Below are 25299 nucleotides of genomic sequence, written 5' to 3'. Positions count from 1 at the left end.
AGAATATATTAGACTATGTAACACTGTTAGGTAAAGTTAAACTTTGTGTTAGGAATATAAGTAACACATCCACTTCTCTTCCCTATCAAATAGAACAGAAGAAGCCTTCAATAGACCAGCTAATAACTAAATATTTTTTGATTAAACAAATACGTAAACATAAATGTGTATGTTTGGGTCATAATATAAGGCATGCTTCCTACTGCAGGACAGATTGAATATTTTTAGAAATTTGTTACATATACACATTCATATGCACATACATATATACATGCCGACATAACAATGCATACCTAAAAATGCCATCATCATACTTTGATATAAAGAGCTTGTATCTGTGTGTGTGCGTGTATGTGTGTATGCGTGTGAGTGTGTGTGTGTGTGTGTGTGTGCATGTGTGGGAGCATGTGTATGTATGCATGTATCTGTGTGTGCATGCATTATATGTAGGTGTATGTGAGTTCCCTCACCTATGCACACATAGATGGAAGTTGGAGGTTGACCTTGGGTAGCTAACCTTTTATACAGGTTTCTTCGTAAGCCCAGAGCCCACCTGTTTGCTGGATCATTGGACCAGAGGGCTCAGAGATCCTTCTTTGTCCATCGCCAACACTGGTGTTAAGACATGTGTGATGATGCCTGTCTTTTATGTCAATGCTAGGGATTCAAACTCAGGTCCCTGTGTCTGTCCAACAGGTACTTTATGTATTGAGCCCTCTTCCTGTTCCCCAGCATAAGGGTGCCATTCTGAATGGTTGTTGGGTGACAGCTACAAGGAGAGGTGGGCAAACTAGAGAATCAAAGGAAGGCAAGCAGAGCTGAGGGTTTAGAGTTGGACTTCCCATCCTTCCCAAATCGGGCAGCTCCCAGTCACTGGCAATACTAGATGGAGGAGCTGGGGAGGGAGGGAGGGAGGGAGGGAGGGAGGGAGGGAGGGAGAGAGAGAGAGAGAGAGAGAGAGAGAGAGAGAGAGAGAGAGAGACAGGGAGACAGAGAAATAGAGACAGAGAAACAGAAAAACAGAGAGAGACAGAGACACAGAGACACATAGATACAGAGAGAGACAAACACACCAAGACATACACAGAGATGGAGACATATAGAGATACAGAGAAACACACACACACACACACACACACACACACACACACACACACACACAGAGAGAGAGAGAGAGAGAGAGAGAGAGAGAGAGAGAGAAACTGCACTGAGCTCAGAGCCTGACTCTACCTCATCGACTTTAGAATTTACATGTAGCAGCTCAACTGTAATTTTCAAAACTTAGAATGCCAGGCTGGAATACCTTCTCAACAGGAAAGGAGACCAGTTCTGTTGCTAATCATACACCTTGGGCTTCAAGTTTCTTTCCACGCAGCTCTGCCAGATTCTTACCTCTTCACGGGGAACTTTGCACCCCCACTAACAGGGGGTGACCCGCACGTGGACTAGGTATTAAATTTGATCAGCAGCTTAAAGGAACTTTCAAACACACTAGAACTTTACGATAAGTAAGTGCTTCACAACTCTAAAATTCATAATTGTAAAAATAATTATATGAAGTGGCAAAAGAAGTCAGTTTTGCTATTGGTATGGAAATAAAATTTGTATTTCTAAAGAAAATAATTTGACGGAATCTTAGCCAAGCTAACCAAGCAAGGCACTGTCCAATCTGCTTGCTTCAGTATGTTCACTTAATCTAAGATGTTTTAAATATCCCAGTGACTAACATAAAAAGCCATATAAGCTATTATCAGAGACTTGTGGACCTGGATACATTAAATTCTGAAGAACCAAGAAAAATGCTACCTATTCCTGCTTTTGCACTGTCTTCACATTATTATTGTTTTTAAAAGATACTTATTTGTGTGTATGTGTGTGTGTGTGTGTGTGTGGATGTGTGTGGGGGGCACGCACATACACATGAGCACGTGCAGAGATGTACACACACTATTGCATATGTGTGGACCAGAGGACAAGTTTTGGGAGTTGGTTCCCACCTTCTCTCTTGCTCAGCAGTCTTTCTTGTTGTTTCTGCCGTGTTGCATACTCGTATAATGGGGTAGATGCTCTGTGAGCTTTTGGCTCACTCTGTGTCTCTGCCTCCCTTCTTGCCATGGGGTATTGGAAGAACAGGTGTATTCCACTGTTCCAAGGATTTTTTACTTGGGCTCCTGGAACCGTTCGCAGGACAGGTGAAGCATTTCCCCTGTGCCTCATTTTAGAGCCTATTGAGAATTTTGACCCTGCCAACATGAGCCCAAATACAGATTTAATCACATCACCCACCCGTTCCATCACTACCTGGGACAATGTTCAGTTGAGAGCTTACTTACCCTTCCAATCCCGTCTCCTACAAGTTGCCACACGTGACACTTAAATGACGCCGGTTTCTCTGTTCCAGCAACTATCCTCTCTCTAGAGTCAGAGCCACGTTGTCCATTTTTACAGCCCCTCCCCCATCCTCATCCCCAGCTCTGGACCTAATCTGCATCAGAGTTAGAGATCACAGTCGATTTACTGTTCTCTGACTCATCTCTGGATGTTGAGAACGAATGTCCTTCTCTTCTGCCCAGCTGTGCCCTTGTGGTCTGTATTAGCATGATTCGGGCTATAAAGTGCATGCAAATCCCCTGGATCTTGTTCAAGTGTTGATATTGACTCAGTAGGCTGGCATAGAGCTGTTGATTCAATTCTGCATGTCTAACAGATTGACCGATGATTTCTGAGCGGCCAGTCTAGGCGCCATGTTTTTGAACCACCAAACTGAATACATTGACTTTCCAGCTTTTCAGAATTGGACCAGTGCCATGTTTCATTGGTCCAAGGCACTTGCCACCAAGGCTGACAACTTGAACTTGGTGCCTAAGATCCCCCACAATGGAAGGAGATGTACTTCTGTACGCTGTCCTTTGACCTACATGTGTGTACCATGCCGTGCATGTAACATAGCATGTGTATGTGACATACACAGAGATAAATAAAATAATCAATCAATAAACAAATGTAATAAACAAGTTGAGTTGTCCAAATCTTGGAATTACTCAATGATACCTAGGATATTCTGACTTATGTCTATGAGGCAGAAACTGACCTTGAAGTGTTTTAGTTTTAAACATTCCCTGCTAGACTCTGATGTACAGCAGAGTTTAAGGACATTGCTCTACAATCTAATTCTGATAATCTCGTTGCTCACTTTTTTCCTTTACTTATACCCAAGTCTTGACGGCCTGCAGAGTATCATGGTTGTTATAATAATTGTCCTTGTCTCTCTGTAAGCATGGCTACTGCGTTACACACTGGAGTTCTCCTCCATGATGACTGTCTTAGTTAGGGTTTTACTGCTGTGAACCAACACCATGAGCAAGGCAACTCTTATAAGAACAACATTTAGTTGGGGCTGGCCTACAGGTTCAGAGGTTCAGTCTACAGACATCAAGTCGGGCATTGGCAGTGTGCAGGAGAAGCTGAGAGTTCTATGTCTTCATCTGAAGGCTGATAGCAGAGTACTGGCTTCCAGGCAGCTAGGAATAGAGTCCTAAAGCCCACTCCAACAAGTCCAAACCTGGAAATAGTGCCACTTCCTGGGCCAAGCATATACAAGCTATCACAATGGCATGTGCTCTTTTTAAAAATGTCCTTGATATTGTCTCTACTTCTCTCCTTGGGTCTTTGAATAGGAGCAGTGACATTCTTGGCTCTATCCAAGCATATTGGTACTTCCTATCCCGGCATGTTTTGCCTGCCCATGAAATACTTACCGTGAGTCATATAAATTTAAAATGAATCATTCACTGGCTTATCCAGCTAAGTCCTTCCTAAGCATTTCATAAATATCACGTAATATGCTAGAACCCGGCGATATGGAATTAAACAGAAAAGACCAAGTAAAGCCCCTAGCATATTGATGTTTATAACCTAGTATGAGAGACGAATAACAAGCAAATGAATAGCACCTGAGCTCAAGTGATGATAAAATAAGTTATGAAGGAAAGATGGCAGGTTGGTTTGGGGGAGAAGGATGCTTGCTGCCAATCCTGAAGACTTGAGTTCAATCTGCAGAACAAATAAGAGAGAGCTTAAAGCATAGATTCCCTCGAGTTGCTCTCTCATATGCACCTACGCACAAACAAACGAAGAAACAAATATTGCACAAAATATGAAGAGGAAGAAAATTCCTGAAAGGGAAGAAATAGTAGGAAAGGCTCTGTGTGGGTGACTTGCAGTTTCTAAGGGAGAGCAAAGAGAGTCCCTCATGACTGAGAAGAGTGAACAAAGAGGCTACCGGGGCATGTCGAGATGGGTAGGGACTGAATTTCACCAGCTACATTAGACATATCTGTTCATCCTAGGGCAATGGCAAGTCTTTGGGAAATTTTGAGCACACTGTGTTAAAAGGACTGAAGTGGGTATAATTTCTTTCATATAAAGATCTATTCGACGGTTGTTCCCTAACTTTTCACTTACTCATCTGCCTTTGGCTATGTAAGGAAATATAGCCACTGTGTTTTATCAGCCCATACCCTTCTCGATGCCTTTCCAAACATTTAGTGCTTAGGCAAAAATAGCATCATCAACTCTATATTGTAATATAAAAAGAGTTTTGTGTAGGCTACATGTTGGTAGAATTCTTGTTGGGCATCATATAAGTATGGTCATGAGAATCCTTTTTTAAGTGGACCCATCAGATCAGTCTGTACTTTCCATTTGAGTACCTGAGGGCCATCTTAAACCCAGTCAAGTGAGAGCCATGGCATTTCTGCTGAATCTACACATCTTTATTTTAGTGAATAGAACTGCTTTCTATCCAGTTTTAGAGTAAACATTGAGTTTATCCTAAACACTGTCCTAGGTAAGATTGAGTTGCCATTACTCCATTCAAAACCAATATATTGTGTCACCTTGTTGCCTCTATTTGCAAAATTTCACCCTCTTTTATCAATTTACTGCTGTGACTTTTGTACCATGGTGTGCTGGGGAGAAGGGAACCAGAACTAACCCAATCAACCATTTTCTCTTGTTCAGACCAACAAATTTGTTTTCTGTTGTCTCATTTCCCAGCAGGCTGTCATCTGTAAGGTAACCCATGATGGTCTCTGCAGAGCTTAATCATACCAGACGATTTCTCCACTTAAGACCACCAATTGCTCCTCTTTGCAAGATTTATGTAGGCAGTTGGACTAATTCTATGATAGAGCAAGTATATAGTATACAAAGGGCTTGGGTTCTATCTCTATAATCAAAATATGTGTGTGTGTGTGTGTGTGTGTGTGTGTGTGTGTGTGTGTGTGTGTGTGTGTGTGTGAAGAAATAAATAAAATGTTACACATGATGGCTCCACACAATAATTATACTCTATAATAGAGATAACAAGATCCAGTGAGTTCAAGGTCACCATTAGCTGCACAGCAAGTTCCAGGCAAGTTCAGATTAGAGTAAGCATGTTACCCTGTCTCAATCAAAACCAATCACATGATAAATTAATCAATTAGAAGGTAAAAGGACTATAAAACCACCTGGTAAAGTGAAATCTCCCTTGCTTGGTGATTTCCTTTTTCAATTCTATTCTGTGAGAAGCAAAAATGAAGAAAGTGTTGATAGTAGAAAATGAAGGGACTGGGAAAGTGTCCGCATACAATAGACTCCTCGTTTGGTACCTGTGTCTCTTTTTGACTTGTCTGATGATAGCATTCTTCATACACTAGCCTGACTGACCTGGGTGTAACCTGGAAAGGCATAGAAACAACATAAGGGATTACCATCAATGTGGAGGACACAGATACCCAAACCAGTTGCTTAACTTGCTGGTGGAATGTTCCTGAAGTCACTTCCAATTGCTTTCACAAAGGGGTCTCAGCCTGGGACAATGGCCCCTGATGTGCACAGCATTAACCTACGATAGTACATCCTTCATTGACTTCTTTCCTAATTTCTTGGTGCTTCTGGAGTGACTTTCTGAAATAAACCATACATCAGGCCCCATACTAAATCTGTTTTGGCAAACACATGAAAACCTAGGCCAGGGCACGTCTCCTCCTTGTGTTCTATTAGATTCTCAGGGAGATCTTCTCGGCGACATTATGAGGCATCGTTCTTGTCAGTCTCCATCACCCAACATCACAGACTAGGCAACTTACGAACACAGACATTTATTTCTCATAATCCTGAAGGTGGGACAGAAGAGCCAGTATCATCATGTAGGTTTGGTGTCTAGCAAGAGCCCTTTGCGTGGTCCAAACGTGGAACCTTCAGGTAGAGTACGCATGGCAGCAACTGTGAAGGAAGCTCTTTGATCCATTTCTGTAAGAACACTGATCCCGCTCAGGGGAACCCCTGAACTCTGACAACACCCTCAAATACCCTACATCCTAATCCATGGCTTTGACTTTTAGGATTTTTAATTCACAAATTTTGAGGTACACACGCACGCGCGCACACACACACACACACATCACTGTCACATTAGATTTCAACCAGAGTGACTCATTTCCAGAGAGCCTTACTGTTGCATCAAGTACTTGCCTCTGTCCCGCCTTTCTCACATGTCCTGTGTGCTGAAACCGAGGTACATTGTCATCAGTCGATCTGACTGTATCTCTTCTCTCCTCTTCATACACACCTGTCCCTGACCACATCCATAAAATAAAAGATAATAAGAATTCCTTAAAGGCAAGTATTCGCTCTCCTTTTCTGACCAGTGCCTAACACAGTACCTAGATGAATATAGGCAGTTAGCATGTGTTGACCAGCTGACTAAGGCTCCTTCTTGTGGCTGTCTGCACTACTAGGGAAGTGGCTTCACAGGTTGTATAAATATCAAAAGAAATACATCATGGGCTGATGAGAGGTCTCACTGAGCAAGAATTTTGCTCTGTGAACCTGATGGTCAACGTTTAATTCCAGGATCTAATATTGGAGGGAAACAACTCGTAACATTGTAGCGTGTGTGTGTGTGTGTGTGTGTGTGTGTGCGCGCGCGCGCGCAGGCGCGCGCGTGATCTCTCTCTCTCTCTCCCCCTCTCATGTACACACACACACACACACACACACACACACACACACACACACACACACACACTTTTTTAAGTATCAGGTCTTTCAGAAACCTAAATTTGACCAGAAAAAAAAAAGTTTGTATGTGCGTGCACATGAGTACAGATACATGTTATACCTATCACTTACTTTTTAATAATTAAACATTTTTATTTTTATCTTTAAACAAACAGATGTCTTGTGAAGTAACATGGGAGATTCTTATGGGCTTTCTTGCTAAAATCGTTGTTCATGTCCCTTGCTTTAGGGGTACTTTGATGGGAAAGTCTGAAGCCCTCCTCTGAGGGACCCAGCCTCTAATTGGAAAAGGGAGGGAATCCTTATGGGAATGCGTGGCTACAAAAACTGTCCCTAATTTTTTTTCATAAGTTTCCCCCTGTTCTCAGGAGCTTTAAAGCCATTACCCATACTTCCCCATTTCCTGGCCCAGTTTCCCCCAAACTGAGAACCATTAATTTATGTTCTCCAGAGACTAACAGAAATCTGTGCTCAAATAAGGCTAGAAAACACAGACTAAATCTCTTTAATCCACCTACAATGCATCCCACATTTTCTTAGACCTATTGTAGTATTTCTTTGTGTTTAGAGAACAAATATCCTAACAGCACACAGTAGGCAGACAGAAAGGAGGCATTCCAACCCTAAACACACAGTGAGGCAGACACCATGCTGGGGACTTCTGCTTAACTAGGAAGTTGTTCGGTGGTTATTTCTTTTGCTATCAATGGGACAGAAGCCTTAAAGGCAAGAATTATAACCTACAGTTAATTTTTATTTGTTTTCTTGTTTTGATTTGTAAAAAAAACATTTTATACACATGTATTTATTATTTACTTATTTGTTAATTTGGAGAGGTTATAAGCCTCTGTGTGTGTGGAACTCAGGATAAGTTTCAATAGTCAACTCTATTCTCCCACCATGAGGATCCTTGGCTTATTAACAAGCACTCTGTCTTAGCTTTGTTGCTGTGAAGAGACACCATGACCAGTGTAACTCTCACAGAAAAGAACATTTAATCAGGGCTGGCTCAGAGTTTCAGAGGTTCAGCCCCTTCTCATCACGGTAGAAGCATGGCAGCACGCAGGCAGACATGATGCTGGAAGAGCCAAGAATTGTACGTCTTGACCCAAAGGCAGCAGCAGGATACAGGATTCCACAGGCAGCCAGGAGAAGGTTCCCGTTCCATATTGGGCAGAGCTTGAGGACTAGGAGCCCTCAGAGGCCCACTACACAGTGACACACTTCCTCCAATGAAGCCACACCTATCCAACCTCCTAATAGCATCATTTCCCAAGGACCAAGCATACTCAAGAGAGTGTGGTGACATACTCTTATCCACTCCACTTTATTTATTTATTTATTTATTTTATATGTACACGTGTGTGTGTGTGTGTGTGTGTGTGTGTGTGTGTGTGTGTGTGTGTGACTGCACATCACACTTGTACCAGTACCCACAATAGCTAAAGACGGTTGAGTGCCATCTCTTGTGACCTGGAGTGACATCTCTTGTGAGCTGCGTGACATGAGTTCTGGGAACAGAACTCAAGTCCTCTAGAATAAAGAGGACCCTTAGTCATGAAGCCATCTCTACAGCCCCTAGGGTTTTAGATGCTCACACAGGGTTTCACGTAGCCCAGAATGGCTTCGAACTATCTATGTAGCTGAGGGTGACCTGGAACCCCTAGTCCTCCTATCACTACCTCCACAGTGCTAGGACAGGGACCCACCACCACTCCTGCCTTATAATCTTCAGTTTCTGAAGAGTATTATCAAGACATAAAATAATTAGGCCTGGGTTCACCCACAGCCAGCAAGTCATAGAAAATGAACCAGAGCTGTGTTTCTGATTCCCAGGGCTTTTCTATGCAACACATGAGAAGCTACAATGATGAATACGACTCCACAGACACTAAGAACATCCTTCGCTGACATTCCTATTAAAGTAGAAAAAGTGGTAAGGATACTATATGAAATATAGTTATAGTTTCTACTTATTCATAAAAGGCTAATTTCTTACATTTTTCTTAAAAAACGATAAAAGTTTTCAATAATTGAATAGAAATTTTGAAACTGCGGATTATTTCTGCTTGAATATGTTTCATGGTAGATCCATATATGGACCATTATGTTGAAACTAAGACTCTTTACTTTGGCAGAATTTAAGAGAGGAATCATAGGCATATCTAATTATCAACATATTTACTTACAAGTAAACATGCAGGATACCCAGTGGGTGTATAGTGTGTTGATCTGGTGCGGCATACTTACATGGGGCACCATACATTCACCTGCATCATGCCTAGATGTTCCCTGGAAAATCAACTTCGAGACATGAGTATACAAAGTTCTAAGTTTTAAAAAAAAATCTAAATCTTTTAATCCTCATATGCGCTCCTCTTTCTTTCTTTCTTTTTTTTTCATTTTCCCAGAGAGACAGCTAAAACACAGGGCTGCATAATTACAGCACTGAACATATGGCAACTCTGTTGAGAAATACTAACTGGGAAATAAAGTTTTAATAAAATAAAGGTACAGAACAATTTGCGCTGCAGTAAACTAAATGTTACTCGGATGTTCATTGCTGTTTTCCTCTCTGACGGAGCAACTTAAGGGACAAAGACTTGTTTGGGCTCACGGTTTAAGGGGGTCTCTGTCTTTCTTGGTGAGAGAAACAGAGCAGAGCAGCTCACGTCCCTGTCCCTCAGTGGCTAAAGCTTCCAGCAGATTCCTCGAATGATAGCCAAGCTGGGAAGCAGGGAGCACGAACAGAAAGAACCAGAGATATTATTATGCAAAGAACTCAGCCCCAGTGACCTACCTCTCCTAGCTAGGACCTAACCCATACAGATTCTAGTGCCAAGTTGTGACATGGACTTTCTGGAGTTGTTTCAGACTCAGACCAGGACACCACATGTCTGCCTATCACCTCCCTCACCTCTGATCACAGGTTCATGGTTTCTTCCTACTGTCCTGAGTACAGCCTGGAGATGTCCCTGTGCCCTCCTAGGAGTCTTCGCACAAGTCACCTCAGAGCCCAAACTCTCTTGGTTCTCATTGCCTGTAACTTGAGCCCACTGCCATGACACATGTTAAGTCTTCATCGGAGAGTTTTGACGTGTGCTATCTTCTGGGCTTCGCCTTTCTCTTTGCTTTTAACTTCAAAAGTTTTGAAACACAAGTACTGTAAAGTGAGTATAGCAGAATTGATTCAGTAAGGGTTTCTTATGCATGTCTCGTGACTTGGTAATTATTATGCAGTAGTGACCAATGATCTGTGATCTGTCCTGTGAGTGAACGGCCTGGGGGAGAGGTGTTAAGGCATTTTGCTCAGCCTAGTAAGGAGTGACTGAACCAAAGTATATAATCTGTTCTTAAAATTGCCTTTTCCACAAAATAGCATTATAAAAGGAGGCGAAAGAGGAGGAAGAGGGAAAGGAGGAGGAGGAGGAGAAATAGGAGTTACAGGGGCAGGAGGAGAGAGAAGGGAATGAAAGAAAGACAGAGCTATAGACCACTATCTACCATGAGCGCAGACAGGAAAATCCTCAAGAAAACATTCACAAGTCGAAGTCAAGCGTGGTGACGGACACCTTTAGTCCTAGTACTTTCAAGGCAGAGGTAGTTACAAGCAGATCTCCATGACTCAGAGGCCAGCCTGGTCTACAAGCCAATGCTATACCTAGAAACCCTGTCTTGAAAAACAAAACAAACAAACAAAATAACAAAGAAAGAAAAGCAAGCAGAATCCTACAATCTCTAAAAGGTGCTGTATACAGAACCAAGTGGGATGTATCCCAGGTCCTCAGGACCCATTCATCGTTCAAGAAACAATTAGGATAATGTATCACACAGGCTGGCTAGAGAAGAAAAGTCATGCAATCATATCCACTGATGTATAAAAAAGCACTCAATAGAACCTAACACTGTCTTGTGACTAAAAGAAATTTAACTATGAATTTTAAAAAGACCTTCCTTGCCTTAATGAAGAATAGCTAATTTTAAAGCTATAGCTAACACTTCCCTGGTGTCAAGGGTCCAAAAGCCTCACTGCTGTGCAGAGGTAAACACGGGAGGGGAAAGCACAAAGACAGGGGAGTAACCAATATAAGAACGAGAGACCAGCAGAGATGGAGAACCAGCGCTTCCTGTCTATGAGATGACAGAAAGCTCATCAAAACTATGTGGTTCCAGTAAAAACAAACACACAAACCGCAAAAGCAAACAAATGGAAACAGGTAAACCTATCAGTGGAATGAAAAGGAATGCCCAGGGAGAGACCCACATCACTCAACAGACCCCTGTCGGGTGGAAGTTGAGGTCACACAGTCTTTTGGCAAATATTGTTGGGACAACTGAACATCCTCATGCAAAACATATTCTACAGGCAGATCCTACAATGCTCACAAAAGATGATAGAGTAACATGACCGGTAGAAAACTATCAAACGAAAATAAGTTTGACGGAAAACTTGATAGCACCGAGTTTGGTAATTTTATTTTTAATACAACACAAAAGAGAGAGAGGAGTAGTCTATAGGATAAAAGATTAATAAGTCAGATCTGATAACAATTAGATGTTTCTGTCTGCAGTAGATGCTGGTCAAATGCAGCATTTGTTAGATATGAATCTGGAGTATCCCCTAAAGCTCACGTGTTGTATCCTGGGACCCCAGTACGAGTGTCCAGAGATCAGAGGTCAAGGAGAGGTGCCTGACTCAGGACCTCTCTCGTCAGTGGATTAATCAATCATGAGGCTATAACCTCATGGGCCACTCGGAAGTAGGGCCTACTTAGACGAGGCAGCTCTCAGGGATGTTGAGTGTGAAGAATATTTTGTCTCTGATCCTTTCCTCTTTCTCTGCCTGTGACTCCTGCCTACCGTGAAGTAAGCAGATTCCTCTACCGTCCCAGCCACTGTGATGTTCTGCCTCAAAATATCCCAACATCAATCTGGACTGAAACCTTTGAAACCATGGATACACTTTGTAATATGGCCGCAAGATATGGCGGGAGCACGGCCTTAGAGGGCCCATGCTGAGGCATCCTTCCGACTCACCCAGGTACTGTCCATATGACAGGTCTACTATCAAATGAAGTTTATTTAGGGCATGAGAAGGGGAGAGAGTAGAGGCAGAGAAAGAGAGAGAGAGAGAGAGAGAGAGAGAGAGAGAGAGAGAGAGAGAGAGAGAGAAAGATTCTTTTATAGCAAGGGAGGTTCATACCTGGCTATTGCTAGGTAACTGTTGGGTTGGGCAGAGCCTAGTAGAAATGCTAACAACCAAGAGGCCTTTGCTCCCTTTTAAATGGCTTCCCTCAGGCATTTTGTCATAGTAATTGGAAGCTGACCAACCCGGAATGGTTAAAATGTACATACCAAAAACACTTCATCGAAAAAGTAGGTTAAAATTTAGACTCCACACTAGGAAAGCTCTGGAGATGGCAAATGGCCACATGAAAAGACACTCTACGGCATGTATACATGAATATGTACGTGCATATATTCTGCTGTCCAAACTCCAGAGCATTGAGTGCGCCCTTGATGTAGACTTTGGTCTGAGTGACAATGTGTGCCGAGGTTCAACAGTTGTAGCAAGTACAATGCACTCACACAGGCTGTCAATAGCAGGAAGCCGAGTGTGTGTGTGTGGGGGGAGAGGGGTGTGGAAGGGAATCTGTTATTCTGCTGTCCCGCCATCACTCTATGTTTGCTCCAGACATTAAAATCTATTCCCAAGTAACAAGTGAAAACCTGCGTCCCTGTAATCTCTGCACCCACGAGGCCAAGGTAAGAACACAGGACCCGGATTCTAGGATGGCCCCCACAGCAACATTCCGCCTCCAAAATACAAAAATAAAATAAAAGGCCCAGCAGAGACACCAAAGGCTGTTTAAGGCCTCTCGTGCTCACGCCTGCTGGCTTTGAATTCCCAGAATGCTTAGCAAATGGCTACTTTCCTTTTAAACGTCTTTGTTTTTAATCGGCGTGCGATGTCCACGTGTGGGAACATGTCTCATTCTGCACCCGTGGGTCTGTTCTCACTGCTCCCTTTTAACGGGTCCGGGGGCAGAATTATGGTTTCCGGCCTGGCGAAGCTGCTCTCCTTTACCCGCTGAGCCATTGGACGGTCTCTCGTCTCTCTTTTTGAATTCATGAATGCATTGCTGTGAAACATTCCAGCACCACAGTTCTAAAGTTTCCAGCGGTGACCAGCATTCCCAGAGAGACGGGCCGTCGGTGTTACCCACTCTGCATGTGTCTGCTAGGATTCGTCCAGACACTTTGTACTGGTATACACATTTATAAATCCGTAACAGGGCACAGCAGAGGGAGGCGTATTTGTATTTTTGAGAGAGGGGTAGGGAATGAACATGGGGCCGCATGCATTTTAGTTTATGCTACGTGTACAGCCCCAGAGCACTGGGTTTTTTGTTTTGTTATTTAATTTTTAAAATTACTTTTAATTTACTTTTGTAGATTTATTGACGTGTATATGAACGTTTTGCCTGGGTATATTCATGTAACTACGTGCATGTCCGGTGCCCTCAATCGTCAAGAGTTATCAGACCTCATGAAAGGGAACTTATGGGTGACTATGAGCCAGCAGGTGACAGCTAGGGACAGAGCCCATCCTATGCAAGGACAAGGGGACTCTTGACTGTGGAGCTGGCTTTCCAGCCCCGTGGTCTTCTTTAATTTTAAATTCATTTTTACTTGTGTGGATGGATGGATGTGTGCTTGTCTGTTTGGGAACCATGTTCTTGCAGGATCCCTGGCAGCCAGAACAGAACATTAAATCCCCTCCAGCTAGGGTCTCAGGCAGCTGGGAGGTGCTGCCTAACAGAACCTGGGTCCTCTGAAGAAGCAGTAAGAACTCCTAACAGCTCAGTATGTGCCTGAAAATGTCACTGTCAACACCTCACAATAGGGATTAGCCTTTTGATGTGAACTTAGCCAGGAAAGGTACTCACTCTTCCTCTGGAATTGCCTTATTGTATCCTCCCTTTCTAGAGAATTCCCCCACCATTGTAAGCTATGCATCAGGCACCTAGCATGTCCCTCTTTAGTCGCACGAACGGGCTTCTTTCTTTAGATACTAATGGACGCTAATTTTAATATAAGGCCAGTTCATCCTCCAAAGTTTCCGTGCCAAGAGACCCGTCTGCAAAGCAAGAGAGCTGCGCATCCATCTAAACGGCAATTGGTTTTATTTTCAAGGGGTCAATAAACAAATTAATGTAAGGGGTACAAACGTCATTCCAGGTTTGAGGATGCAGGCCAGTTGATGGGGCGCTTCTCTATCATGTGTGAGGTCTTGGATCGGTCATTAGCAAGGAATATAACCATACAACTGAGTGGAGTGGTGTGTGCCTCCAATCTCAGCAATGGGGAGTCGGAGGCAGGAGGATCATAAACTCGGGGTTATTCTTAGCTGTACAGTGAGTTTAAGGCTAGTTTGAGCTACTTATGGTCCTCTCCTAAAAACAAAACAAAACAAAACACAACAAAACACAAGCACTTGTTTATGTTGCTCAGAGTAGCTCAGAACCAGCCTCTTTTAGGCAGCTCAACCTGGTCTGAAAGGCAGTGAGTTCTGGAGGCCGGGGAGGTGAAAGTTAGAATCCCGCTGCAACATGTGTTCCTAGGGACTGGAACGCCACTGAGACACAGCTGCATGCTCAGACCAGCCTGTCCTCCTCCTAGACTGTAAGGTCACTCAGACATGCTGTGCACAGCCTGACAGGGTATTTTTATTGCGGAATCTGGTCTTGGGGTTGGTCTTTGAGCCTAAGATCCAGTTTGCTGCTGTGTGATGCAGCCTGTGTCTCCATACCTTCATGGAGACTCAGTTTTCTTATCTGTCATATGGAGCTAAAATGGCATCCCCAGTTTTGCAGAGTGGGCTGAGGACAGAATGCAGATCCATGTATGAGAGCAGTCCTGTCAACTCTTAAATGGCAGTTATAGTTGTTAAGCAAATCTACCAATAAAGTATTATTTCAATACTCCTACAAGCCAGATACTCACACTTACCTCCCAAAGATCTAGATGTTTCTTTTACCAAAAGAAAGGAGCAACTCAATCAAGCAAACAGAGATGGGATGTTGTTCCGTATAGACGGTTTGTCTACATGTGAAGGCCTAGGTCTGACCTTCAGCTGCATCTAGAGAGAGCAGGGTTGATGACACAGGCCTGGGATCCAGCACACAGGAGGTAAAAGTGGCGAGATCAAACCCAGCTACTAGCAGTGGTTTGAGGCCAGCATGTGCTATATCTAACCTTGTCAGTGGTGATAGTGGTGATGGTGGTGGTGGTGGTGGTGATGGTGGTGATGGTGGTGGTGGTGGTGGTGGTGATGGTGGTGGTGGTGGTGGTGGTGATGGTGATGGTGGTGGTGGTGGTGGTGGTGGTGGTGGTGGTGGTGATAACGATGATGATTATGATGATGATAAACAGTAAATAACTGAGCATCATAAATGAACAGCAGCACATTCAAAGGGCTCAGATAAAATCTTTGTATTCTAAAACTCCTCATCTTTTTTGGTGTATAATAGGTTCATTACTTTACAGTATATCAAGAATAGGAAGAACAAAATAATCGCACTTAAAATTAATGTAATTAGGTACGAGAAAGATGATTCAGCCATGAAGAGAACTTGCTGCTCTTGCAGGGGATCCAAGTTGTGATTCTAGTTCCTAACCCGGATCCTCACAACTGCCTCTAACTCAAAAGCTCTTCGAGATAAGATGCCCTCTTCTGGCCTACACAGGCGCCATGACTGAGTGTGTGTGTGTGTGTGTGTGTGTGTGTGTGTGTGTGTGTGTGTATGTGTGGTGTGTATGTGTGTATGTGTGTGAGTCTGTGTGTGTTTGTGTGTGTGTATATGTGTGTGTGTCTGTGTGTATATGTGTGTATGTGTATGTATATGTGTGTATGTGTATGTGTGTATATGTGTGTGTATGTGTGTGTATATGTGTGTATGTGTGTGTATGTGTGTGTATATGTGTGTATGTGTGTGTATGTGTGTGTATATGTGTGTATGTGTGTATGTGTATGTATGTGTGTATGTGTGTGTATGTGTGTGTGTATGTGTTTGTGTCTGTGTATGTTTGTGCATGTGTGTGTTTGTGCATGTGTGTGTATGTGTGTGTATGTGTGTGTGCATGAGTATGTGTGTGTGCGAGCATGTGCACACATGCATATATACATGTATATACACATATACACACACATGCATAGAAGCATACACAAAACTAAGCTGAATTTTAAAAGCCATTTGAGTTCCCATTCCATTTGAATCCAAACTTTAGAATGACAGGAGAGTTTGCCTCATTTAAACATGAAAGCATCTAAACCATCATAATCAAATTAGTCATAATGAATACTAGTCCGAGGTTCACTCCAACAAGACAGCGTGATGGGGGTATTGCCTCAGAACTCTGACTTATCACAGGATGACAGCCCGAACTTGCTATTCCGTGCAGTTTCCCCAGGCTGGTGCCAGGACGCATTCTGGGGAAAAGCGATAACTGTGCACTTTACATCTTCATGTGTTGCACCCAATAAATCTTAGTCCTTCCAGGAGCACAGCCTTGCTTTGGGGTAAAATTGCAGCCACTGATCTGCAGTTCAGCTTTGACTTAACTTTATCCCTTCTGCCTTTTCATGTAACTTCCTCCTGTTCCAGTGTCGGTCAGTGGGTGGCGGGATGCAAAGGAACCGAAAGGGAGGGGTGATTGGCGCCCTCGATAAGATACCATTTAGGGGTTTCTGCTTTTAAAGACAACCTGAAAGAGAGGGATTTCAGAACAAATGCTTGTTCTATCCCGTGAGCCGTGATGAGACGGGAACCAAGGAACTGGGGGCTTCTAATTGAGCTCTGAACTTAGAATCACGTTTACATCAGGATAAGAGGGGCATGCGAATTGAAAGTATTGGAGACAGATATCCAAGAAGACAACACCTTTATACTATCAATTCTGAAACTGAAAGACAGACAGGGGTCACAGATGAAAGGCACACAGGACTGCAAGCCCAAGGCCTCCACTTAAGGCAACCAACGTCTGCTACTTACCTCGTTCTCAGGCCCAGCTCCTCCTTGCACATGGACAGAACAGGTCGGAATATAAATCCTTTGTGTTTGCTGCGGCAAGACAGGGAAAATGTTCATCTTTCTCCAAGACCACTGGGCTCAAGACCTTGTCCAGATGTGGTGGGTAATTGTACCATGTCCAGAGGTCCCAGATGATTATAGTTAAAACGGGGTGTCACAACAACGGATTGCACTCGACAGAGACAGGGGGACCAAAGAGTTAATGACAAAGAAAGAGAACTTTCTCTTCCTGCTGAAGGACAGACCAGCTGGGATGAGGGGTAGGAGATGGGGAATGGTTACAAAGCTCCCAGGACACAGCTCCCACAGAGACACTTCTATCTTCCTAAATTTCATTCTATTCGACCCATCACTAAACGGGTAACACCAGGGAACGCCTCTGCTTGAAAGTGTTTGGGGAAAAGAAAAGAAAGAAACCAAAACTCCAACACATCGATTTTGATTGGGGGTGCAGCTCACTTGGAAGAGTGCTTGCCTAGGAGATCGGAAGCCCTCCTGGGTTTGCTTCCCCGGCAGCACATAAACCAGGCATGGTGGCACACGCCTGTAGTCAAAACTCTGGCGGCTTGATCCGAAGTTCAAAGTTGGCTACATACAGAGTTGGCCGTCAGCCTAAGCTATGTGAGACCCTGTCTCAAAATTAAAATAAAGTCGTAATTCTGTTAGGAATGCGAGCGGGCTTCACTGAAGAAGCCATCTTCACACTTGCAGGGCTAGTGACTCTCCCTGCTGGACAGCCCCTCAGACCACGGCATCAGTGCCATACGCAGGGTTTGTCCAGTCCATGCTCCCACTCTGGCACCAGCCCCAGTTTTATCCACAATGGGAAACTAGTGATCCAAACTCAGCTGCAGAATTCAGGAAGTTTGTCTTGGAACAGCCTCTTGTTCCCCGGACCCCTCCTCCCTCTTCTGGAATGTTCTCTTTTTCCTAGGGCCTTGGGATCTCCATGGGCCAATTCAAAGGTATTTAAGGTACGTTTCACCTGCCTGGGTCTCTCTCATTCAGAAACCACTCTGTCACAAAGTGAACTAAGAAATTCCATTCCAGCTTCTTGCTGTGAAGATCTCAGGTTAGATATTTAACGAAAAAGAATTTGCAGCCGAGTGAGTCACCCAGAAGCAGGATCACCTTCCTTCTCTTACCCCCAAGGGTTTACTTTTAGCGAGATCTGCTAACTTATCCTACAGGAAATCTCTCAGTGTGTGCAAAGTTATTTTTGGTCTGGAGGCCATAGTCTTGCCTGGGCGTTCCTTATTCCCCACACCAGTCCCAACTAAGTGTTTAATTTCCATTTTTGTCCCCAGACTTATCTTGTTAACTCACCGCATAATAAACTGGAAGGATTTTTTTTCCCTTCATCTTTCAAGAGTTCTGTTTTTAAAACCTGTTAACTCTTTCTGAGTCTGGACACCTAAATCTTGTATTATTTCCTCCTTGCCACAGCCCCCAGGGAGGATCAAGCTCTCCATTTTACAGAAGGCAGATGCAGAAGCATTAGGTCATTTTCCCCGGGGTCCTGATAAGGAGCTCTGAGTCAAACCCACGTCAAAAAAGCAGAGTCTATTTCTCAACCAGTCTGACCTAATGGAAGAGCACAGACCCCTGACCTGAGAAGGACTCAGCATGAGGTAGGGCTGAGGTGACAGTAAGCGGTGAATTCTTCCGGGATTGCAGGCGTGTGCCATCACACTGAGTAGTGAAGGCCTTGTCGACAGAACCCATGTTTGTCTTCTGAACCCCGGGCAAGCATCCTACCAGCTACGCCCCAGTCCCCATTTTAAAATTATGTCACCTCTATATAGGACACGTATATGCCCCTGATAATAAGGACATAGTGTGCAGCCTTTACAAGAAAACACAAACCTCTTCTCTCAAAAGAAGTATAACGTGCACGTGTGAATTCTACAAGGTAACAGATTTTACCATACTCTCTCTCCTCTCCAGTCCCTCTCCCCCTTTCTCCCTTTCTCCCCCTTCCCCACACCATTGCTCCCCTCCCCTTCTGGTTCTTCGCTCAGCTCCTACAAACACTCATGGATAAGATTGGGACACAAAGGTGGCAAGGTGGGCAATAGGCTTTGTTCCTTGATGACCTGAAGGAGCTAAGTAGAAATCAGCTTAAAGTGCCTAAACTCTTGTTCAACTCTCCAACACTCAACAGGCTTCAGGGTTGTGCTTCTTACCCTAGTCTGAATCTGGTTGGGCACCAGTTAGATTCGCTAACGCCACCTTAATCCCTCTTTATCATCTGGGCCATTTCCCGGGGATTTGTCCAGTTTCCCGCCCCCACCTCCGCATCCTATTTTCGGACTCCCCCTCCCATCTTGTACCTGGCATGTGTCCCAAGAAGCGCTTCAGTCGCAAACCAGAAAACACTGACACTGCATGATTCAAATGAGCGGGGTGTGCCCTGCCATGTTTTCATTAAAATTACAGAAAAATCCAAGCTGTGTGGAGTTTAAGGGAGATCAGAATACAGTCCAAAGTGCTACCAGTATATATTTCAGTCTTTTTTTTTTTTTTTAGCTCAATAAAGCAGCTGTCCTATATTTGCTAAGTAGCTTGGAAATTGTTGATCTCGGAAAGAAAGATGTGCACTGTGGCTCCCCCCGCCCTCTCCTTTTCTTCATTTCGGCTTAGAGTTCATTACTACTTACAAGAGAGAAGGAAGAGAAAATCAAACCATTACAGTTCCAATCATCCCCATTAGTATCTGCGTATCAAATCAAGAATCTGTTGCAAACGTCTCCAAGATGCACTCTGGAGCCTTGCAAACAGAGTCATACGTTTCTACCCATGGATCGGGTGGGACCCTTGCATAGAGTAGTATTTTTCATAAGCGAGATTCACTGCCAACTCTTACAAAATAATGCAGTAAAGATGCTACTCTGTGGAGGGAAACAAATGAAGAGAACACGTAGCATTAAGGATGCCAGGACGATACTGGTTTTCCTCTTGAACAGGAGACCTCACACGTGAGCATGCGCTCACTGTTCTGGCATCCGTCGAACGTCCCAGTGTGTCCCTGTCTTTACCTTGAGATTCTCATCTCAGTCTTTCATACGTTTCCTGTACACGGCAAACACACAGGCCTGTGAATCAGAGGTAGCATCAGATAGTAAAAAAAAAAAAACTTCGCTATTTGAGAATCCAACAGGAAACCAGCTAAACAAACTCCGTCCAAATGCTGACTCATGGTTCCAGCTCTCCAAATTAAGTCTATATTCATAATTCTGCGTTTTTCCATCCAATGTCCACGGAAGTCCATTTCTTGTGCATCTTAAGCATTTGTGTGTGGGGGGTGTTTCTGTGTGTGATGTGTATGTTAGTATGCATGTTCATGTGTAGGTGCAGGCACATGCAATGGCCTGTGTGTAGAAGTCAGAGAAGAGCTTTAAATGTCCTCCCTCACCACCACTGTGTTTGAGAGAGGGCCCCTTGTTGTTTGCCTCTGGTTACAGTAAGCTAGCTTGTCTGCAAATTTCCCAGGATTCTGTTGTGTCTATCTCCCATTTTACCAGAGGCTCAATGATTACAGGCGTCCTCACAGGCCCTGGCAACCCAAACTCAGGTCCTCAGATTTACAATGCAAGCACTCTCTCTGCCACTGAGGAATCTCCTCAGCCCTGGTAAGCCGTGTCTTTGGCTCCAACCTAGACCCAGAGCAACCAAACCATTCTGTGCACACTGGCTTGCTATCTTTCTTTTCACTTTTAATTTTACATTTCATTATACAAGGAATAGATGAAGACATTACTGTGAAGGATCGAGTCATACAGAGCACGGAACAGAAATGAAAATCATAGCACACCGTCCTTGAGTACTTGTGGATGCCACCAGACATCTTAGACAGGTTAAAAGTGTATAAACCAAATAATTACTATACATTAGTCCATCTCACACGTAGGACCATACTGACAACAATAAACAGCTTAGTTTTATCCTGATGTGCTCTGGACCCAACGGGGCTCCAGATTCTCCTGCCAACACCATGCTCTCCCGCTCTCCCTGTCACTCCGTGAGCACTGGTGGACGACACAGCCTGGTGTTGCCAGTTTTCTTGTTAATTCATGTCACCATTTCTATCCAGGCCTTCCTCTATTGCAAACTGGGTAATTGCAATGAAGTACTTGACTTGAGTAGATCCTTCAGTCTGGGTTTTGTTGACTGTTTTCTCTTGGTGCCGTCCAATGTTTTCCTCTGTCCTCTGTTACTACTAGAAAGGACAGTGTGTGTAGGTTTATCCAGGTGATTCTGATAGAGGCTTATTCATTCAGATTCAATGTCAAATGCGTGAATGGATGGATGACCATGTATGTTCATACGTATGTACGTAGGTATGCATGCATGTATGTATGTATTCAAGATTTAAAGTGCTTTTGTGTGTATGTGCATAGGTGTGTGCATGTGTGAGTGCATACATGTGTGTGCATACATGTATATGCATGTGAGTTCATATGAGTACAGGAATAACACTTTCCGTAGCACACATGGGGTAGTCAGAGGCAACACTGGGAGTAGACTCTTGACTTCTAGCTTGTTTGAAGCAGGACTCCTTTGTTGTTTTCTACTGCGTGTGACAGGCTAGCTGGCCTTCAAGCTTCTCGGGATTGTCCTGCCCCTGCTGTCTGAAATGTGAGCTAAATGTGTCTAAAATGTGAGCTTTGTGTAAATGCCGGAGATTCAAACTCAGGCCACGCTTAGATAGCAGGCCCTTGCCTGCTTAGCAGTTACCCAGACATTTTCATTTTTCATCAAGATGTCCTTCTCAGGACTGTCTTTCCTTTTCAATCTGGTGTGTCTTAGAGGTTCCTCCACCTCATCTGGCGCATGGGGGATTACTCTGCTTTCCTGCCCAGGGAGGCACACTGTGGTTTTCCACTGATGCGCACTTCGGCTGCCTTTGCTTGCAATGCTACACCGAAACCTTTTATGGAGACCCTTCCGCTTACCGGGAAAGTTTATCGAGTAACAAGTCTTCCAGACCCCCGTTTTTGTTAGTACACTCTCAAGGGGCCTGGCAAAGAGGAGAATTTCATTTGCTGGTGGAGCCATAGACAATCATTTTGTTTCAAACACTCAGCTTCCTCACCCAGAAAAGGGACGGGGGTTGTTACAGCAACAGTGTCCAAAATAGGAAATGACCTACCACAGGAGACACCAAACCCCTCCCAGAACATTCGGGCGAGAAGGGGAATTCCTTTTAATCTATAACTATCGAAGCACATCACATGTAACACTGGGAGGGAAGCATGTACAAAGAATTTGTCAATATGTGTCCGGAGACTCAAAGTACTTATTCAGTGAAGCTATTCTTGGGGAGAAGAGTTCAGGCTTCGGTGTGTTTATCACAAAGCATGTCTTCTCTCTATAAAGCTAGCCGTCTCTAAATGTTCCCACCCTAGTGTCCTGTCGTCACCTTACACTCGGCCTATAAACGTGCAATCACCCTCTGTCCCCCCAAGGTCCAGCTTTTCCCCTTGGTTTTTGGAGTAACATTAATGGCATCAGCTGCGTTCCCAGTCACCCCAGCCTCAAAACCTTGTCTCGTCTTCTGCTGGCTACACTCACCACAGCAAGCTGGAGGATGAAGGCCTTAATATCTGTCTTCCCCTTTACTTCTCCACCCCCACTTGGTTTTTTGGGGTTCCTTTAATGATGGCTGTAATAAAAGTCTAATTGGTCTCCACTCACTACCGGCCCTTTTAAGCTGATCCTTGTTAAAAGATGAATCTTTCCTAAGTCACAGCTCTGACCAGACCTCGGGCCTGTTGTAACCTCACGTATCCAGCGAACTAACTACAGATGTCAGAGCTTCCGGGTACGGGGGACTTTCAAGGTCTGCTGGCAGCTCCTTCCTCTTCCTAGGTCTCGGGCTAATATCGCTTCAGCTGTGTCCTTCCTCTGTGTCTGACTTGGGGAGAGGCAGGTGATAGATGTTATTTGATTCTCCACACACTCCGGGGTAGCTATCATGATAAAGAGGGAGGTTCTAGAACCATTCCGCCTGGATTCCTTCCAACCACTATCTTATCAACCGTGTGACCAGTGACTCAGCAGGTGGGTCTGTCTGCCTCTCCTGCGTCCGCCTTTCAACATCCGACATTGCTCAACAAGTGTCCCTCTGCTCAGTTCCCTGTTTTTAATATTATTCTTACCACGACCATTTCAAAGCAAGGGACACAGGCTCAGAGGTTACATCAGGTGTCCCTGCTCCCAGACTTGATGAGCGGCCAGCCAGGAATTCACCCTACAGGTCTCAGTGCACACTCCTTGCTTGCTGAGGGAGTCCGTCACCATGTCTGGTTTCCAGGCTCACCTCTCCTCTTTTTTATTCCTCTGGACTCTGACCTGGTGTCCAGGCTGGCTACCCACAGTTGCCCAAAGTGCCTGGTCTTCCCTCTTTTCCTTCCTTCCTTATGTCTCATCTCTCCTCTGAAAACATTCCATTCCTCTCCTTCCTCCTCAGCGGTGACCTCAGCTTCCTGAAATTCTATCCATGAAGGCAAAAGGCTGCCTGCCTTCTGTGTGACCCCAGTCTTGACCTTTCCGTCTCTTCTTCCATGAAAGGGCAACTGTCATCTGCCTCTGCCTGAACGGACATGTCCTCAGTGCCTCTCGTCACACGGGGGCCGCCTCTTGTGCACACATATCTGTATCCACTGTGGGAATCGAGATGCTGTGTGGAAGCTCCCCACCCGAGATCGCCCAGGCTGTTTTCAGAGCTCAGAGAAGGTGGTTCCAAGGCTGCAGGACACAACTGGGAGAGGCTGAGTGGGTGGATCCATGTCTTCACACACCCCCACAGCCCTTCAAACAGAATACCCCTTTTCATTTCTTTTACTCATTGAGAAAAATGTCGAAATGCATTCCCACAGTAAGTGGCAATTGTTTTCCCTTTCACTAGGTCTCCAGTGTCTGATGGGAAGGGAAATCTTGGTCTGGAATAGCTAGCTCAGGGCTGAATGGAGAAAGCTACTTGTCTGAGGCAGGTCTAAAGAAGAAGGATACCGTACTCGGCACTTGGAATGATCCTGTCTCAAACATTTGATTAATTCCATCCACTCCCCGAGACAGGCATCCTCTCCATTTTTAAGGGTATAGACATAGACGCCCACCTCTCTGAACACAGGAAGTCCACATTCACATAGACAATGGGTGACAGAAGTCAAGATCGTCTCATCTGGCGTGGATGGGCTGAAGTTCAGACCCCTGTCTGCTTCTCACTAGCAGTGTTTTCTGGCAAGTTATTGGGTCTTCCTGTCTCCTGTACCAAGAGGCACTGTTGTACCTCTAAACACAAAGCCTAGGATAATCCACTGTGTAAACGATGTCTGGCTTGCAGCCATAGTTAGCCAGTGTCTCCACTGTTCAGTACTATCTATCACAAGAATTTTGAAAGAGCTCTAGGTATCATAGCCCCTGAATTCTCTTCTGCCACGGGGATGGCAAAGCAACACGCCGGGATCTGGGCCACTCAGCCTCTGTAATTTTAAACTGTCCAGAGAGTCACACACGTTTATTAGGGAGGGAGCGCTAACATAAACCAGTGGCCCAGCCTGGTTTTATTGCACAGGGTTGTGGTTTGAGAGTTTGTGGCCCTGAAGAACTTGTAGGTCGAAACCCAGTCCCTGGTGTGACCATTACCTTTGAGAGGGCAATTAAGTCAGAGAGTAGGGCCCTCCAGAATGGCATTATTGCCTTTTTAAAAGAGCCACAAGTGTTTGTTTGCCCCTTTGTCCCTATGAGGACACATGACGCACACCATCTCGATCCTCATCGTACACCAAACCTGTCAGCGCTTTCATCCTGGATTTCCTAATCTTTACCACGAAGAAAAGCAAATGACTGTTGTTTATAAGCTACTCAGTCTAAGGCGGTTTGTTATAGCAAACCGAGGCTCAGGGCATATGCTAATGACACTACCCAGCTAAAATATCCTATGAGAAACTCCATTTCTGCTCTCTGAGCTCTGAGCACTGGACTCCCAACTCTCACTTCTGCCAGATCTGAGTCAGTTTAAGGAAGTCCGTGTGTGTGTTCGATTGGGGAAAATGTTGCCTATAGGAAAATCCCACACGCACTCTGCGTGCATCCCTAGGTAACCACGAGGGCATACTTCTGTTCCAGTACT

General features: G+C 44.4%; 1 protein-coding gene and 1 long non-coding RNA gene across 8 annotated transcripts in view; one reads left to right on the top strand and one right to left on the bottom strand.

The window, feature by feature from the left end:
* Positions 1 to 25299, top strand: part of Adgrl2 (adhesion G protein-coupled receptor L2) — a 631071-nt gene that overhangs the window by 311924 nt on the left and 293848 nt on the right.
* On the bottom strand, positions 20858 to 23572 carry LOC134486004 (uncharacterized). Its single transcript, XR_010064524.1, has 2 exons — positions 22737 to 23572; positions 20858 to 21381 (listed from the first exon to the last, which is right to left on the bottom strand). It is a non-coding gene; the product is annotated as an uncharacterized LOC134486004 (long non-coding RNA).

Source organism: Rattus norvegicus, chromosome 2 (assembly GCF_036323735.1).
Source record: "Rattus norvegicus strain BN/NHsdMcwi chromosome 2, GRCr8, whole genome shotgun sequence".
Classification (NCBI taxonomy): Eukaryota; Metazoa; Chordata; class Mammalia; order Rodentia; family Muridae; genus Rattus; species Rattus norvegicus.
The sequence above is the reverse complement of the archived record's forward strand: the minus strand, read 5'-3'. Positions and strand labels throughout refer to the sequence as shown.